The following is a 21,521-nucleotide window of genomic DNA, read 5'->3' on the forward strand; positions in this document are numbered from 1 at the left end:
GAGGTTGAAACTAGCTACATGTCAGACAACACAGTGAGGTTGAAACTAGATACATGTCAGACAACACAGTGAGGTTGAAACTAGATACATGTCAGACGACACAGTGAGGTCACATCTAGATACATGTCAGACAACACAGTGAGGTTGAAACTAGATACATGTCAGACAACACAGTGAGGTTGAAACTAGATACATGTCAGACGACACAGTGAGGTCACATCTAGATACATGTCAGACCACAGTGAGGTCACATCTAGATACATGTCAGACGACACAGTGAGGTTGAAACTAGATACATGTCAGACGACACAGTGAGGTCACATCTAGATACATGTCAGACCACAGTGAGGTCACATCTAGATACATGTCAGACGGCACAGTGAGGTTGAAACTAGATACATGTCAGACGACATAGTGAGGTCACATCTAGATACATGTCAGACGGCACAGTGAGGTTGAAACTAGATACATGTCAGACGACATAGTGAGATCACATCTAGATACATGTCAGACAACACAGTGAGGTCACATCTAGATACATGTCAGACAACACAGTGAGGTCACATCTAGATACATGTCAGACAACACAGTGAGGTCACATCTAGATACATGTCAAATAACACAGTGAGGTCACATCTACATACATGTCAGACGACACAATGAGGTTGAAACTAGCTACATGTCAGACAACACAGTGAGGTTGAAACTAGATACATGTCAGACAACACAGTGAGGTTGAAACTAGATACATGTCAGACGACACAGTGAGGTCACATCTAGATACATGTCAGACAACACAGTGAGGTTGAAACTAGATACATGTCAGACGACACAGTGAGGTCACATCTAGATACATGTCAGACCACAGTGAGGTCACATCTAGATACAAGTCAGACAACACAGTGAGGTCACATCTAGATACATGTCAGACAACACAGTGAGGTCACATCTAGATACATGTCAGACGACACAGTGAGGTTACATCTAGATACATGTCAGACGACACAAGGAGGACACATCTAGATACATGTCAGACAACACAAGGAGGACACATCTAGATACATGTCAGACAACACAAGGAGGACACATCTAGACACATGTCAGATAACACAGTGAGAACATATCTAGACACATGTCAGATAACACAGTGAGGTTGAAACTAGATACATGTCAGACGACACAGTGAGGTCACATCTAGATACATGTCAATTAACACAGTGAGATCACATCAAGATACATGTCAGACAACACAGTGAGGTCACATCTAGATACATGTCAGATAACACAGTGAGGTCACATCTAGATACATGTCAGACGACACAGTGAGGTTGAAACTAGCTACATGTCAGACAACACAGTGAGGTCACATCTAGATACATGTAAGACCACAGTGAGGTCACATCTAGATACATGTCAGACAACACAGTGAGGTCGCATCTAGATACATGTCAAATAACACAGTGAGGTCACATCTAGATACATGTCAGACGACACAGTGAGATTGAAACTAGCTACATGTCAGACAACACAGTGAGGTTGAAACTAGATACATGTCAGACAACACAGTGAGGTTGAAACTAGATACATGTCAGACGACACAGTGAGGTCACATCTAGATACATGTCAGACAACACAGTGAGGTTGAAACTAGATACATGTCAGACGACATAGTGAGTTCACATCTAGATACATGTCAGACCACAGTGAGGTCACATCTAGATACATGTCAGACGACACAGTGAGGTTGAAACTAGATACATGTCAGACAACACAGTGAGGTTGAACCTAGATACCAGTCAGACAACACAGTGAGGTCACATCTAGATACATGTCAGACCACAGTGAGGTCACATCTAGATACATGTCAGACGACACAGTGAGGTTGAAACTAGATACATGTCAGACGACACAGTGAGGTCACATCTAGATACATGTCAGACCACAGTGAGGTCACATCTAGATACATGTCTGACAACACAGTGAGATCACATCTAGATACCCGTCAAAGACAACACAGTGAGATTGAAACTAGATACATGTCAGACAACACAGTGAGGTTGAACCTAGATACCAGTCAGACAACACAGTGAGGTCACATCTAGATACATGTCAGACAACACAGTGAGGTCACATCTAGATACATGTCAGACGACACAGTGAGGTTACATCTAGATACATGTCAGACGACACAAGGAGGACACATCTAGATACATGTCAGACAACACAAGGAGGACACATCTAGATACATGTCAGACAACACAAGGAGGACACATCTAGACACATGTCAGATAACACAGTGAGAACATATCTAGACACATGTCAGATAACACAGTGAGGTTGAAACTAGATACATGTCAGACGACACAGTGAGGTCACATCTAGATACATGTCAATTAACACAGTGAGATCACATCAAGATACATGTCAGACAACACAGTGAGGTCACATCTAGATACATGTCAGATAACACAGTGAGGTCACATCTAGATACATGTCAGACGACACAGTGAGGTTGAAACTAGCTACATGTCAGACAACACAGTGAGGTCACATCTAGATACATGTAAGACCACAGTGAGGTCACATCTAGATACATGTCAGACGGCACAGTGAGGTTGAAACTAGATACATGTCAGACGACATAGTGAGGTCACATCTAGATACATGCCAGACAACACAGTGAGGTCACATCTAGATACATGTCAGACGACACAGTGAGGATGAAACTAGCTACATGTCAGACAACACAGTGAGGTTGAAACTAGATACATGTCAGACAACACAGTGAGGTCACATCTAGATACATGTCAGACAACACAGTGAGGTCACATCTAGATACATGTCAAATAACACAGTGAGGTCACATCTAGATACATGTCAGACGACACAGTGAGGTTGAAACTAGCTACATGTCAGACAACACAGTGAGGTTGAAACTAGATACATGTCAGACAACACAGTGAGGTTGAAACTAGATACATGTCAGACGACACAGTGAGGTCACATCTAGATACATGTCAGACCACAGTGAGGTCACATCTAGATACATGTCAGACGACACAGTGAGGTTGAAACTAGATACATGTCAGACGACACAGTGAGGTCACATCTAGATACATGTCAGACCACAGTGAGGTCACATCTAGATACATGTCAGACGGCACAGTGAGGTTGAAACTAGATACATGCCAGACGACATAGTGAGGTCACATCTAGATACATGTCAGACGGCACAGTGAGGTTGAAACTAGATACATGTCAGACGACATAGTGAGATCACATCTAGATACATGTCAGACAACACAGTGAGGTCACATCTAGATACATGTCAGACAACACAGTGAGGTCACATCTAGATACATGTCAGACAACACAGTGAGGTCACATCTAGATACATGTCAAATAACACCGTGAGGTCACATCTACATACATGTCAGACGACACAATGAGGTTGAAACTAGCTACATGTCAGACAACACAGTGAGGTTGAAACTAGATACATGTCAGACAACACAGTGAGGTTGAAACTAGATACATGTCAGACGACACAGTGAGGTCACATCTAGATACATGTCAGACAACACAGTGAGGTTGAAACTAGATACATGTCAGACAACACAGTGAGGTTGAAACTAGATACATGTCAGACGACACAGTGAGGTCACATCTAGATACATGTCAGACCACAGTGAGGTCACATCTAGATACATGTCAGACGACACAGTGAGGTTGAAACTAGATACATGTCAGACGACACAGTGAGGTCACATCTAGATACATGTCAGACCACAGTGAGGTCACATCTAGATACATGTCAGACGGCACAGTGAGGTTGAAACTAGATACATGTCAGACAACACAAGGAGGACACATCTAGACACATGTCAGATAACACAGTGAGAACATATCTAGACACATGTCAGATAACACAGTGAGGTTGAAACTAGATACATGTCAGACGACACAGTGAGGTCACATCTAGATACATGTCAATTAACACAGTGAGATCACATCAAGATACATGTCAGACAACACAGTGAGGTCACATCTAGATACATGTCAGATAACACAGTGAGGTCACATCTAGATACATGTCAGACGACACAGTGAGGTTGAAACTAGCTACATGTCAGACAACACAGTGAGGTCACATCTAGATACATGTAAGACCACAGTGAGGTCACATCTAGATACATGTCAGACAACACAGTGAGGTCGCATCTAGATACATGTCAAATAACACAGTGAGGTCACATCTAGATACATGTCAGACGACACAGTGAGATTGAAACTAGCTACATGTCAGACAACACAGTGAGGTTGAAACTAGATACATGTCAGACAACACAGTGAGGTTGAAACTAGATACATGTCAGACGACACAGTGAGGTCACATCTAGATACATGTCAGACAACACAGTGAGGTTGAAACTAGATACATGTCAGACGACATAGTGAGTTCACATCTAGATACATGTCAGACCACAGTGAGGTCACATCTAGATACATGTCAGACGACACAGTGAGGTTGAAACTAGATACATGTCAGACAACACAGTGAGGTTGAACCTAGATACCAGTCAGACAACACAGTGAGGTCACATCTAGATACATGTCAGACCACAGTGAGGTCACATCTAGATACATGTCAGACGACACAGTGAGGTTGAAACTAGATACATGTCAGACGACACAGTGAGGTCACATCTAGATACATGTCAGACCACAGTGAGGTCACATCTAGATACATGTCTGACAACACAGTGAGATCACATCTAGATACCCGTCAAAGACAACACAGTGAGATTGAAACTAGATACATGTCAGACAACACAGTGAGGTTGAACCTAGATACCAGTCAGACAACACAGTGAGGTCACATCTAGATACATGTCAGACAACACAGTGAGGTCACATCTAGATACATGTCAGACGACACAGTGAGGTTACATCTAGATACATGTCAGACGACACAAGGAGGACACATCTAGATACATGTCAGACAACACAAGGAGGACACATCTAGATACATGTCAGACAACACAAGGAGGACACATCTAGACACATGTCAGATAACACAGTGAGAACATATCTAGACACATGTCAGATAACACAGTGAGGTTGAAACTAGATACATGTCAGACGACACAGTGAGGTCACATCTAGATACATGTCAATTAACACAGTGAGATCACATCAAGATACATGTCAGACAACACAGTGAGGTCACATCTAGATACATGTCAGATAACACAGTGAGGTCACATCTAGATACATGTCAGACGACACAGTGAGGTTGAAACTAGCTACATGTCAGACAACACAGTGAGGTCACATCTAGATACATGTAAGACCACAGTGAGGTCACATCTAGATACATGTCAGACGGCACAGTGAGGTTGAAACTAGATACATGTCAGACGACATAGTGAGGTCACATCTAGATACATGCCAGACAACACAGTGAGGTCACATCTAGATACATGTCAGACGACACAGTGAGGATGAAACTAGCTACATGTCAGACAACACAGTGAGGTTGAAACTAGATACATGTCAGACAACACAGTGAGGTCACATCTAGATACATGTCAGACAACACAGTGAGGTCACATCTAGATACATGTCAAATAACACAGTGAGGTCACATCTAGATACATGTCAGACGACACAGTGAGGTTGAAACTAGCTACATGTCAGACAACACAGTGAGGTTGAAACTAGATACATGTCAGACAACACAGTGAGGTTGAAACTAGATACATGTCAGACGACACAGTGAGGTCACATCTAGATACATGTCAGACCACAGTGAGGTCACATCTAGATACATGTCAGACGACACAGTGAGGTTGAAACTAGATACATGTCAGACGACACAGTGAGGTCACATCTAGATACATGTCAGACCACAGTGAGGTCACATCTAGATACATGTCAGACGGCACAGTGAGGTTGAAACTAGATACATGCCAGACGACATAGTGAGGTCACATCTAGATACATGTCAGACGGCACAGTGAGGTTGAAACTAGATACATGTCAGACGACATAGTGAGATCACATCTAGATACATGTCAGACAACACAGTGAGGTCACATCTAGATACATGTCAGACAACACAGTGAGGTCACATCTAGATACATGTCAGACAACACAGTGAGGTCACATCTAGATACATGTCAAATAACACCGTGAGGTCACATCTACATACATGTCAGACGACACAATGAGGTTGAAACTAGCTACATGTCAGACAACACAGTGAGGTTGAAACTAGATACATGTCAGACAACACAGTGAGGTTGAAACTAGATACATGTCAGACGACACAGTGAGGTCACATCTAGATACATGTCAGACAACACAGTGAGGTTGAAACTAGATACATGTCAGACAACACAGTGAGGTTGAAACTAGATACATGTCAGACGACACAGTGAGGTCACATCTAGATACATGTCAGACCACAGTGAGGTCACATCTAGATACATGTCAGACGACACAGTGAGGTTGAAACTAGATACATGTCAGACGACACAGTGAGGTCACATCTAGATACATGTCAGACCACAGTGAGGTCACATCTAGATACATGTCAGACGGCACAGTGAGGTTGAAACTAGATACATGTCAGACGACATAGTGAGGTCACATCTAGATACATGTCAGACGGCACAGTGAGGTTGAAACTAGATACATGTCAGACGACATAGTGAGATCACATCTAGATACATGTCAGACAACACAGTGAGGTCACATCTAGATACATGTCAGACAACACAGTGAGGTCACATCTAGATACATGTCAGACAACACAGTGAGGTCACATCTAGATACATGTCAAATAACACAGTGAGGTCACATCTACATACATGTCAGACGACACAATGAGGTTGAAACTAGCTACATGTCAGACAACACAGTGAGGTTGAAACTAGATACATGTCAGACAACACAGTGAGGTTGAAACTAGATACATGTCAGACGACACAGTGAGGTCACATCTAGATACATGTCAGACAACACAGTGAGGTTGAAACTAGATACATGTCAGACGACACAGTGAGGTCACATCTAGATACATGTCAGACCACAGTGAGGTCACATCTAGATACAAGTCAGACAACACAGTGAGGTCACATCTAGATACATGTCAGACAACACAGTGAGGTCACATCTAGATACATGTCAGGCGACACAGTGAGGTCACATCTAGATACATGTCAGACGACACAAGGAGGACACATCTAGATACATGTCAGACAACACAAGGAGGACACATCTAGATACATGTCAGACAACACAAGGAGGACACATCTAGACACATGTCAGATAACACAGTGAGGTTGAAACTAGATACATGTCAGACGACACAGTGAGGTCACATCTAGATACATGTCAATTAACACAGTGAGATCACATCAAGATACATGTCAGACAACACAGTGAGGTCACATCTAGATACATGTCAGACGACACAGTGAGGTCACATCTAGATACATGTCAGACGACACAGTGAGGTTGAAACTAGCTACGTGTCAGATAACACAGTGAGGTCACATCTAGATACATGTAAGACCACAGTGAGGTCACATCTAGATACATGTCAGACGGCACAGTGAGGTTGAAACTAGATACATGTCAGACGACATAGTGAGGTCACATCTAGATACATGTCAGACAACACAGTGAGGTCACATCTAGATACATGTCAGACGACACAGTGAGGTTGAAACTAGCTACATGTCAGACAACACAGCGAGGTTGAAACTAGATACATGTCAGACAACACAGTGAGGTCACATCTAGATACATGTCAGACAACACAGGGAGGTCACATCTAGATACATGTCAAATAACACAGTGAGGTCACATCTAGATACATGTCAGACGACACAGTGAGATTGAAACTAGCTACATGTCAGACAACACAGTGAGGTTGAAACTAGATACATGTCAGACAACACAGTGAGGTTGAAACTAGATACATGTCAGACGACACAGTGAGGTCACATCTAGATACATGTCAGACAACACAGTGAGGTTGAAACTAGATACATGTCAGACGACATAGTGAGTTCACATCTAGATACATGTCAGACCACAGTGAGGTCACATCTAGATACATGTCAGACGACACAGTGAGGTTGAAACTAGATACATGTCAGACAACACAGTGAGGTTGAAACTAGATACATGTCAGACAACACAGTGAGGTCACATCTAGATACATGTCAGACAACACAGTGAGGTCACATCTAGATACATGTCAAATAACACAGTGAGGTCACATCTAGATACATGTCAGACGACACAGTGAGGTTGAAACTAGCTACATGTCAGACAACACAGTGAGGTTGAAACTAGATTCATGTCAGACAACACAGTGAGGTCACATCTAGATACATGTCAGACGACACAGTGAGGTCACATCTAGATACATGTCAGACAACACAGTGAGGTTGAAACTAGATACATGTCAGACGACACAGTGAGTTCACATCTAGATACATGTCAGACCACAGTGAGGTCACATCTAGATACATGTCAGACGACACAGTGAGGTTGAAACTAGATACATGTCAGACGACACAGTGAGGTCACATCTAGATACATGTCAGACCACAGTGAGGTCACATCTAGATACATGTCAGACGGCACAGTGAGGTTGAAACTAGATACATGTCAGACGACATAGTGAGGTCACATCTAGATACATGTCAGACGGCACAGTGAGGTTGAAACTAGATACATGTCAGACGACATAGTGAGGTCACATCTAGATACATGTCAGACAACACAGTGAGGTCACATCTAGATACATGTCAGACAACACAGTGAGGTCACATCTAGATACATGTCAGACAACACAGTGAGGTCACATCTAGATACATGTCAAATAACACAGTGAGGTCACATCTAGATACATGTCAGACGACACAGTGAGGTTAAAACTAGCTACATGTCAGACAACACAGTGAGGTTGAAACTAGATACATGTCAGACAACACAGTGAGGTTGAAACTAGATACATGTCAGACGACACAGTGAGGTCACATCTAGATACATGTCAGACAACACAGTGAGGTTGAAACTAGATACATGTCAGACGACACAGTGAGGTCACATCTAGATACATGTCAGACCACAGTGAGGTCACATCTAGATACATGTCAGACAACACAGTGAGGTTGAAACTAGATACATGTCAGACGACACAGTGAGGTCACATCTAGATACATGTCAGACCACAGTGAGGTCACATCTAGATACATGTCAGAAAACACAGTGAGATCACATCTAGATACCCGTCAAAGACAACACAGTGAGATTGAAACTAGATACATGTCAGACAACACAGTGAGGTTGAACCTAGATACCAGTCAGACAACACAGTGAGGTCACATCTAGATACATGTCAGACAACACAGTGAGGTCACATCTAGATACATGTCAGACGACACAGTGAGGTTACATCTAGATACATGTCAGACGACACAAGGAGGACACATCTAGATACATGTCAGACAACACAAGGAGGACACATCTAGATACATGTCAGACAACACAAGGAGGACACATCTAGACACATGTCAGATAACACAGTGAGAACATATCTAGACACATGTCAGATAACACAGTGAGGTTGAAACTAGATACATGTCAGACGACACAGTGAGGTCACATCTAGATACATGTCAATTAACACAGTGAGATCACATCAAGATACATGTCAGACAACACAGTGAGGTCACATCTAGATACATGTCAGATAACACAGTGAGGTCACATCTAGATACATGTCAGACGACACAGTGAGGTTGAAACTAGCTACATGTCAGACAACACAGTGAGGTCACATCTAGATACATGTAAGACCACAGTGAGGTCACATCTAGATACATGTCAGACAACACAGTGAGGTCACATCTAGATACATGTCAAATAACACAGTGAGGTCACATCTAGATACATGTCAGACGACACAGTGAGATTGAAACTAGCTACATGTCAGACAACACAGTGAGGTTGAAACTAGATACATGTCAGACAACACAGTGAGGTTGAAACTAGATACATGTCAGACGACACAGTGAGGTCACATCTAGATACATGTCAGACAACACAGTGAGGTTGAAACTAGATACATGTCAGACGACATAGTGAGTTCACATCTAGATACATGTCAGACCACAGTGAGGTCACATCTAGATACATGTCAGACGACACAGTGAGGTTGAAACTAGATACATGTCAGACAACACAGTGAGGTTGAACCTAGATACCAGTCAGACAACACAGTGAGGTCACATCTAGATACATGTCAGACCACAGTGAGGTCACATCTAGATACATGTCAGACGACACAGTGAGGTTGAAACTAGATACATGTCAGACGACACAGTGAGGTCACATCTAGATACATGTCAGACCACAGTGAGGTCACATCTAGATACATGTCTGACAACACAGTGAGATCACATCTAGATACCCGTCAAAGACAACACAGTGAGATTGAAACTAGATACATGTCAGACAACACAGTGAGGTTGAACCTAGATACCAGTCAGACAACACAGTGAGGTCACATCTAGATACATGTCAGACAACACAGTGAGGTCACATCTAGATACATGTCAGACGACACAGTGAGGTTACATCTAGATACATGTCAGACGACACAAGGAGGACACATCTAGATACATGTCAGACAACAAAAGGAGGACACATCTAGATACATGTCAGACAACACAAGGAGGACACATCTAGACACATGTCAGATAACACAGTGAGAACATATCTAGACACATGTCAGATAACACAGTGAGGTTGAAACTAGATACATGTCAGACGACACAGTGAGGTCACATCTAGATACATGTCAATTAACACAGTGAGATCACATCAAGATACATGTCAGACAACACAGTGAGGTCACATCTAGATACATGTCAGATAACACAGTGAGGTCACATCTAGATACATGTCAGACGACACAGTGAGGTTGAAACTAGCTACATGTCAGACAACACAGTGAGGTCACATCTAGATACATGTAAGACCACAGTGAGGTCACATCTAGATACATGTCAGACGGCACAGTGAGGTTGAAACTAGATACATGTCAGACGACATAGTGAGGTCACATCTAGATACATGCCAGACAACACAGTGAGGTCACATCTAGATACATGTCAGACGACACAGTGAGGATGAAACTAGCTACATGTCAGACAACACAGTGAGGTTGAAACTAGATACATGTCAGACAACACAGTGAGGTCACATCTAGATACATGTCAGACAACACAGTGAGGTCACATCTAGATACATGTCAAATAACACAGTGAGGTCACATCTAGATACATGTCAGACGACACAGTGAGGTTGAAACTAGCTACATGTCAGACAACACAGTGAGGTTGAAACTAGATACATGTCAGACAACACAGTGAGGTTGAAACTAGATACATGTCAGACGACACAGTGAGGTCACATCTAGATACATGTCAGACCACAGTGAGGTCACATCTAGATACATGTCAGACGACACAGTGAGGTTGAAACTAGATACATGTCAGACGACACAGTGAGGTCACATCTAGATACATGTCAGACCACAGTGAGGTCACATCTAGATACATGTCAGACGGCACAGTGAGGTTGAAACTAGATACATGTCAGACGACATAGTGAGGTCACATCTAGATACATGTCAGACGGCACAGTGAGGTTGAAACTAGATACATGTCAGACGACATAGTGAGATCACATCTAGATACATGTCAGACAACACAGTGAGGTCACATCTAGATACATGTCAGACAACACAGTGAGGTCACATCTAGATACATGTCAGACAACACAGTGAGGTCACATCTAGATACATGTCAAATAACACAGTGAGGTCACATCTACATACATGTCAGACGACACAATGAGGTTGAAACTAGCTACATGTCAGACAACACAGTGAGGTTGAAAACTAGATACATGTCAGACAACACAGTGAGGTTGAAACTAGATACATGTCAGACGACACAGTGAGGTCACATCTAGATACATGTCAGACAACACAGTGAGGTTGAAACTAGATACATGTCAGACAACACAGTGAGGTTGAACTAGATACATGTCAGACGACACAGTGAGGTCACATCTAGATACATGTCAGACCACAGTGAGGTCACATCTAGATACATGTCAGACGACACAGTGAGGTTGAAACTAGATACATGTCAGGACGACACAGTGAGGTCACATCTAGATACATGTCAGACCACAGCGAGGTCACATCTAGATACATGTCAGACGGCACAGTGAGGTTGAAACTAGATACATGTCAGACGACATAGTGAGGTCACATCTAGATACATGTCAGACGGCACAGTGAGGTTGAAACTAGATACATGTCAGACGACATAGTGAGATCACATCTAGATACATGTCAGACAACACAGTGAGGTCACATCTAGATACATGTCAGACAACACAGTGATGGTCACATCTTAGATACATGTCAGACAACACAGTGAGGTCACATCTAGATACATGTCAAATAACACAGTGAGGTCACATCTACATACATGTCAGACGACACAATGAGGTTGAAACTAGCTACATGTCAGACAACACAGTGAGGTTGAAACTAGATACATGTTCAGACAACACCAGTGAGGTTGAAACTAGATACATGTCAGACGACACAGTGAGGTCACATCTAGATAACATGTCAGACAACACAGTGAGTTGAAACTAGATACATGTCAGACGACACAGTGAGGTCACATCTAGATACATGTCAGACCACAGTGAGGTCACATCTAGATACATGTCAGACAACACAGTGAGGTCACATCTAGATACATGTCAGACAACACAGTGAGGTCACATCTAGATACATGTCAGACGACACAGTGAGGTCACATCTAGATACATGTCAGACGACACAGTGAGGACACATCTAGATACATGTCAGACAACACAGTGAGGACACATCTAGATACATGTCAGACAACACAGTGAGGTCACATCTAGATACATGTCAGACAACACAGTGAGGTCACATCTAGATACATGTCAGATAACACAGTGAGGTCACATCTAGATACATGTCAGACGACACAGTGAGGTCAATCTAGATACATGTCAGATTAACACAGTGAGGTTGAAACTAGATACATGTCAGACAACACAGTGAGGTCAAACTAGATACATGTCAGACGACACAGTGAGGTCACATCTAGATACATGTCAGACGACACAGTGAGGTTGAAACTAGATACATGTCAGACGACACAGTGAGGTCACATCTAGATACATGTCAGACCACAGTGAGGTCACATCTAGATACATGTCAGACGACACAGTGAGGTTGAAACTAGATACATGTCAGACAACACAGTGAGGTCAAACTAGATACATGTCAGACAACACAGTGAGGTCACATCTAGATACATGTCAGACGACACAGTGAGGTCACATCTAGATACATGTCAGACAACACAGTGAGGTCACATCTAGATACATGTCAGACGACACAGTGAGGTTGAAACTAGATACATGTCAGACAACACAGTGAGGTTGACAACTAGATACATGTCAGACAACACAGTGAGGTCACATCTAGATACATGTCAGACGACACAGTGAGGTCACATCTAGATACATGTCAGACAACACAGTGAGGTTGAAACTAGATACATGTCAGACGACACAGTGAGGTCACATCTAGATACATGTCAGACCACAGTGAGGTCACATCTAGATACATGTCAGACGACACAGTGAGGTTGAAACTAGATACATGTCAGACGACACAGTGAGGTCACATCTAGATACATGTCAGACCACAGTGAGGTCACATCTAGATACATGTCAGACAACACAGTGAGGTGAAACTAGATACATGTCAGACGACACAGTGAGGTCACATCTAGATACATGTCAGACGGCACAGTGAGTTGAAACTAGATACATGTCAGACGACACAGTGAGGTCACATCTAGATACATGTCAGACAACACAGTGAGGTCACATCTAGATACATGTCAGACAACACAGTGAGGTCACATCTAGATACATGTCAGACAACACAGTGAGGTCACATCTAGATACATGTCAATAACACAGTGAGGTCACATCTAGATACATGTCAGACGACACAGTGAGGTTGAAACTAGATACATGTCAGACAACACAGTGAGGTTCAACTAGATACATGTCAGACAACACAGGGGTTGAACTAGATACATGTCAGACGACACAGTGAGGTCACATCTAGATACATGTCAGCACAACCCATTGAGGTTGAAACTATCTAGTACATGTCAGACGACACAGTGAGGTCACATCTAGATACATGTCAGACCACAGTGAGGTCACTCTAGATACCCTGTCCAGACAACACAGTGAGGTGGTGAAAACTAGCGATACATGTCATGACGGACACACCAGTGAGGCTCACATCTAGATACATGTGTCAGCCCCACAGTGAGGGTCCACATCTAGATACATGTCAGGAAAACACAGTGAGATCACAGCTAGATCCCCGTCAAAGACAAACAGTGAGAGTGAAACTAGATACATGTCAGACAACACATGAGGTTGAACCTAGATACCAGTCAGACAACACCGTGAGGTCACATCTAGATACTGTCAGACAACACAGTGATGAGTCACATCTAGATACATGTCAGACGACACAGTGAGGTTACATCTAGATACATGTCAGGACGACACAAGGAGGACACATCTAGATACATGTCAGACACACAAGGAGGACACATCTAGATACATGTCAGACAACACAAGGAGGACACATCTAGACACATGTCAGATAACCACAGTGAGAACATATCTAGACACATGTCAGATAACACAGTGAGGTTGAAACTAGATACATGTCAGACGACACAGTGAGGTCACATCTAGATACATGTCAATTAACACAGTGAGATCACATCAAGATACATGTCAGACAACACAGTGAGGTCACATCTAGATACATGTCAGATAACACAGTGAGGTCACATCTAGATACATGTCAGACGACACAGTGAGGTTGAAACTAGCTACATGTCAGACAACACAGTGAGGTCACATCTAGATACATGTAAGACCACAGTGAGGTCACATCTAGATACATGTCAGACAACACAGTGAGGTCACATCTAGATACATGTCAAATAACACAGTGAGGTCACATCTAGATACATGTCAGACGACACAGTGAGATTGAAACTAGCTACATGTCAGACAACACAGTGAGGTTGAAACTAGATACATGTCAGACAACACAGTGAGGTTGAAACTAGATACATGTCAGACGACACAGTGAGGTCACATCTAGATACATGTCAGACAACACAGTGAGGTTGAACTAGATACTGTCAGACGACCCTAGTGAGTTCCATCTAGATACATGTCAGACCACAGTGAGGTCACATCTAGATACATGTCAGACGACACAGTGAGGTTGAAACTAGATACATGTCAGACAACACAGTGAGGTTGAACCTAGATACCAGTCAGGACAACACAGTGAGGTCACATCTAGATACATGTCAGACCACAGTGAGGTCACATCTAGATACATGTCAGACGACACAGTGAAGGTTGAAACTAGATACATGTCAGACGACACAGTTGAGGTCACATCTAGATACATGTCAGACCACAGTGAGGTCACATCTAGATACATGTCTGACAACACAGTGAGATCACATCTAGATACCCGTCAAAGACAACACAGTGAGATTGAAACTAGATACATGTCAGACAACACAGTGAGGTTGAACCTAGATACCAGTCAGACAACACAGTGAGGTCACATCTAGATACCATGTCAGACAACACAGTGAGGTCACATCTAGATACATGTCAGACGACACAGTGAGGTTACATCTAGATACATGTCAGACGACACAAGGAGGACACATCTAGATACATGTCAGACAACACAAGGAGGACACATCTAGATAATGTCAGACAACACAAGGAGGACACATCTAGACACATGTCAGATAACACAGTGAGAACATATCTAGACACATGTCAGATAACACAGTGAGGTGTGAAACTAGATACATGTCAGACGACACAGTGAGGTCACATCCTAGATACATGTCAATTAACACAGTGAGATCACATCAAGATACATGTCAGACAACACAGTGAGGGTCACATCTAGATACATGTCAGATAACACAGTGAGGTCACATCTAGATACATTGTCAGACGACACAGTGAGGTTTGAAACTAGCTACATGTCAGACAACACAGTGAGGTCACATCTAGATACATGTAAGACCACAGTGAGGTCACATCTAGATACATGTCAGGACGGCACAGTGAGGTTGAAACTAGATACATGTCAGACGACATAGTGAGGTCACATCTAGATACATGCCAGACAACACAGTGAGGTCACATCTAGATACATGTCAGACGACACAGTGAGGATGAAACTAGCTACATGTCAGACAACACAGTGAGGTTGAAACTAGATACATGTCAGACAACACAGTGAGGTCACATCTAGATACATGTCAGACAAACACCAGTGAGGTCACATCTAGATACATGTCAAATAACACAGTGAGGTCACATCTAGATACATGTCAGACGACACAGTGAGGTTGAAACTAGCTACATGTCAGACAACACAGTGAGGTTGAAACTAGATACATGTCAGACAACACAGTGAGGTTGAAACTAGATACATGTCAGACGACACAGTGAGGTCACATCTAGATACATGTCAGACCACAGTGAGGTCACATCTAGATACATGTCAGACGACACAGTGAGGTTGAAACTAGATACATGTCAGACGACACAGTGAGGTCACATCTAGATACATGTCAGACCACAGTGAGGTCACATTCAGATACATGTCAGACGGCACAGTGAGGTTGAACTAGATACATGTCAGACGACATAAGTGAGGTCACATCTAGATACATGTCAGACGGCACAGTGAGGTTGAACTAGATACATGTCAGACGACATAGTGAGATCACATCTAGATACATGTCAGACAACACAGTGAGGTCACATCTAGATACATGTCAGACAACACAGTGAGGTCACATCTAGATACATGTCAGACAACACAGTGAGGTCACATCTAGATACATGTCAAATAACACAGTGAGGTCACATCTACATACATGTCAGACGACACAATGAGGTTGAAACTAGCTACATGTCAGACAACACAGTGAGGTTGAAACTAGATACATGTCAGACAACACAGTGAGGTTGAAACTAGATACATGTCAGACGACACAGTGAGGTCACATCTAGATACATGTCAGACAACACAGTGAGGTTGAAACTAGATACATGTCAGACAACACAGTGAGGTTGAAACTAGATACATGTCAGACGACACAGTGAGGTCACATCTAGATACATGTCAGACCACAGTGAGGTCACATCTAGCTACATGTCAGACCGACAACAGTGAGGTTGAAACTAGATACATGTCAGACGACACAGTGAGGTCACTCTAGATACATGTCAGACCACAGCGAGGTCACATCTAGATACATGTCAGACGGCACAGTGAGGTGAAACTAGATACATGTCAGACGACATAGTGAGGTCACATCTAGATACATGTCAGACGGCACAGTGAGGTTGAAACTAGATACATGTCAGACGACATAGTGAGATCACATCTAGATACATGTCAGACACACAGTGAGGTCACATCTAGATACATGTCAGACAACACAGTGAGGTCACATCTAGATACATGTCAGACAACACAGTGAGGTCACATCTAGATACATGTCAAATAACACAGTGAGGTCACATCTACATACATGTCAGACGACCCAATGAGGTTGAAACTAGCTACATGTCAGACAACACAGTGAGGTTGAAACTAGATACATGTCAGACAACACAGTGAGGTTGAAACTAGATACATGTCAGACGACACAGTGAGGTCACATCTAGATACATGTCAGACAACACAGTGAGGTTGAAACTAGATACATGTCAGACGACACAGTGAGGTCACATCTAGATACATGTCAGACCACAGTGAGGTCACATCTAGATACAAGTCAGACAACACAGTGAGGTCACATCTAGATACATGTCAGACAACACAGTGAGGTCACATCTAGATACATGTCAGACGACACAGTGAGGTCACATCTAGATACATGTCAGACGACACAAGGAGGACACATCTAGATACATGTCAGACAACACAAGGAGGACACATCTAGATACATGTCAGACAACACAAGGAGGACACATCTAGACACATGTCAGATAACACAGTGAGAACATATCTAGACACATGTCAGATAACACAGTGAGGTTGAAACTAGATACATGTCAGACGACATAGTGAGATCACATCTAGATACATGTCAATTAACACAGTGAGATCACATCAAGATACATGTCAGACAACACAGTGAGGTCACATCTAGATACATGTCAGATAACACAGTGAGGTCACATCTAGATACATGTCAGACGACACAGTGAGGTTGAAACTAGCTACATGTCAGACAACACAGTGAGGTCACATCTAGATACATGTAAGACCACAGTGAGGTCACATCTAGATACATGTCAGACGGCACAGTGAGGTTGAAACTAGATACATGTCAGACGACATAGTGAGGTCACATCTAGATACATGTCAGACAACACAGTGAGGTCACATCTAGATACATGTCAGACGACACAGTGAGGTTGAAACTAGCTACATGTCAGACAACACAGTGAGGTTGAAACTAGATACATGTCAGACAACACAGTGAGGTCACATCTAGATACATGTCAGACAACACAGTGAGTTCACATCTAGATACATGTCAGACAACACAGTGAGGTCACATCTAGATACATGTCAGACAACACAGTGAGTTCACATCTAGATACATGTCAAATAACACAGTGAGGTCACATCTAGATACATGTCAGACGACACAGTGAGGTTGAAACTAGATACATGTCAGACGACACAGTGAGGTCACATCTAGATACATGTCAGACCACAGTGAGGTCACATCTAGATACATGTCAGACAACACAGTGAGGTTGAAACTAGATACATGTCAGACGACACAGTGAGGGTCACATCTAGATACATGTCAGACAACACAGTGAGGTCACATCTAGATACATGTCAGACAACACAGTGAGTTCACATCTAGATACATGTCAAATAACACAGTGAGGTCACATCTAGATACATGTCAGACGACACAGTGAGGTTGAAACTAGATACATGTCAGACGACACAGTGAGGTCACATCTAGATACATGTCAGACCACAGTGAGGTCACATCTAGATACATGTCAGACAACACAGTGAGGTTGAAACTAGATACATGTCAGACGACACAGTGAGGTCACATCTAGATACATGTCAGACAACACAGTGAGGTTGAAACTAGATACATGTCAGACGACACAGTGAGGTCACATCTAGATACATGTCAGACCACAGTGAGGTCACATCTAGATACAAGTCAGACAACACAGTGAGGTCACATCTAGATACATGTCAGACAACACAGTGAGGTCACATCTAGATACATGTCAGACGACACAGTGAGGTCACATCTAGATACATGTCAGACGACACAAGGAGGACACATCTAGATACGTGTCAGACAACACAAGGAGGACACATCTAGATACATGTCAGACAACACAAGGAGGACACATCTAGACACATGTCAGATAACACAGTGAGAACATATCTAGACACATGTCAGATAACACAGTGAGGTTGAAACTAGATACATGTCAGACGACACAGTGAGGTCACATCTAGATACATGTCAATTAACACAGTGAGATCACATCAAGATACATGTCAGACAACACAGTGAGGTCACATCTAGATACATGTCAGATAACACAGTGAGGTCACATCTAGATACATGTCAGACGACACAGTGAGGTTGAAACTAGCTACATGTCAGACAACACAGTGAGGTCACATCTAGATACATGTAAGACCACAGTGAGGTCACATCTAGATACATGTCAGACGGCACAGTGAGGTTGAAACTAGATACATGTCAGACGACATAGTGAGGTCACATCTAGATACATGTCAGACAACACAGTGAGGTCACATCTAGATACATGTCAGACGACACAGTGAGGTTGAAACTAGCTACATGTCAGACAACACAGTGAGGTTGAAACTAGATACATGTCAGACAACACAGTGAGGTCACATCTAGATACATGTCAGACAACACAGTGAGGTCACATCTAGATACATGTCAAATAACACAGTGAGGTCACATCTAGATACATGTCAGACGACACAGTGAGGTTGAAACTAGCTACATGTCAGACAACACAGTGAGGTTGAAACTAGATACATGTCAGACAACACAGTGAGGTTGAAACTAGATACATGTCAGACGACACAGTGAGGTCACATCTAGATACATGTCAGACAACACAGTGAGGTTGAAACTAGATACATGTCAGACGACACAGTGAGGTCACATCTAGATACATGTCAGACCACAGTGAGGTCACATCTAGATACATGTCAGACGACACAGTGAGGTTGAAACTAGATACATGTCAGACGACACAGTGAGGTCACATCTAGATACATGTCAGACCACAGTGAGGTCACATCTAGATACATGTCAGACGGCACAGTGAGGTTGAAACTAGATACATGTCAGACAACACAGTGAGGTCACATCTAGATACATGTCAGACAACACAGTGAGGTCACATCTAGATACATGTCAGACAACACAGTGAGATCACATCTAGATACATGTCAAATAACACAGTGAGGGTCACATCTAGATACATGTCAGATGACACAGGTGAGGTTGAAACTAGCTACATGTCAGACAACACAGTGAGGTTGAAACTAGATACATGTCAGACAACACAGTGAGGTTGAAACTAGATACATGTCAGACGACACAGTGAGGTCACATCTAGATACATGTCAGACAACACAGTGAGGTTGAAACTAGATACATGTCAGACGGACACAGTGAGGTCACATCTAGATACATGTCAGACCACAGTGAGGTCACATCTAGATACATGTCAGACGACACAGTGAGGTTGAAAACTAGATACATGTCAGGCGACACAGTGAGGTCACATCTAGATACATGTCAGACCACAGTGAGGTCACATCTAGATACATGTCAGACAACACAGTGAGATCACATCTAGATACCAGTCAAAGACAACACAGTGAGATTGAAACTAGATACATGTCAGACAACACAGTGAGGTCACATCTAGATACATGTCAGACGACACAGTGAGGTCACATCTAGATACATGTCATACGACACAGTGAGGTCACATCTAGATACATGTCAGACAACACAGTGAGGTTGAAACTAGCTACATGTCAGACAACACAGTGAGGTTGAAACTAGATACATGTCAGACAACACAGTGAGGTCACATCTAGATACATGTCAGACAACACAGTGAGGTCACATCTAGATACATGTCAAATAACACAGTGAGGT

General features: G+C 42.8%; 1 protein-coding gene across 4 annotated transcripts in view; it reads right to left on the minus strand.

Annotated features, from left to right (window-relative positions):
• The window catches only part of LOC109879822 (girdin-like), a 103,330-nt gene that overhangs the window by 37,123 nt on the left and 44,686 nt on the right, over positions 1-21,521 (minus strand). The gene's annotated exons all lie outside the window — the stretch shown is intronic.

This window comes from Oncorhynchus kisutch, linkage group LG15 (genome assembly GCF_002021735.2).
Source record: "Oncorhynchus kisutch isolate 150728-3 linkage group LG15, Okis_V2, whole genome shotgun sequence".
Lineage (NCBI taxonomy): Eukaryota > Metazoa > Chordata > Actinopteri > Salmoniformes > Salmonidae > Oncorhynchus > Oncorhynchus kisutch.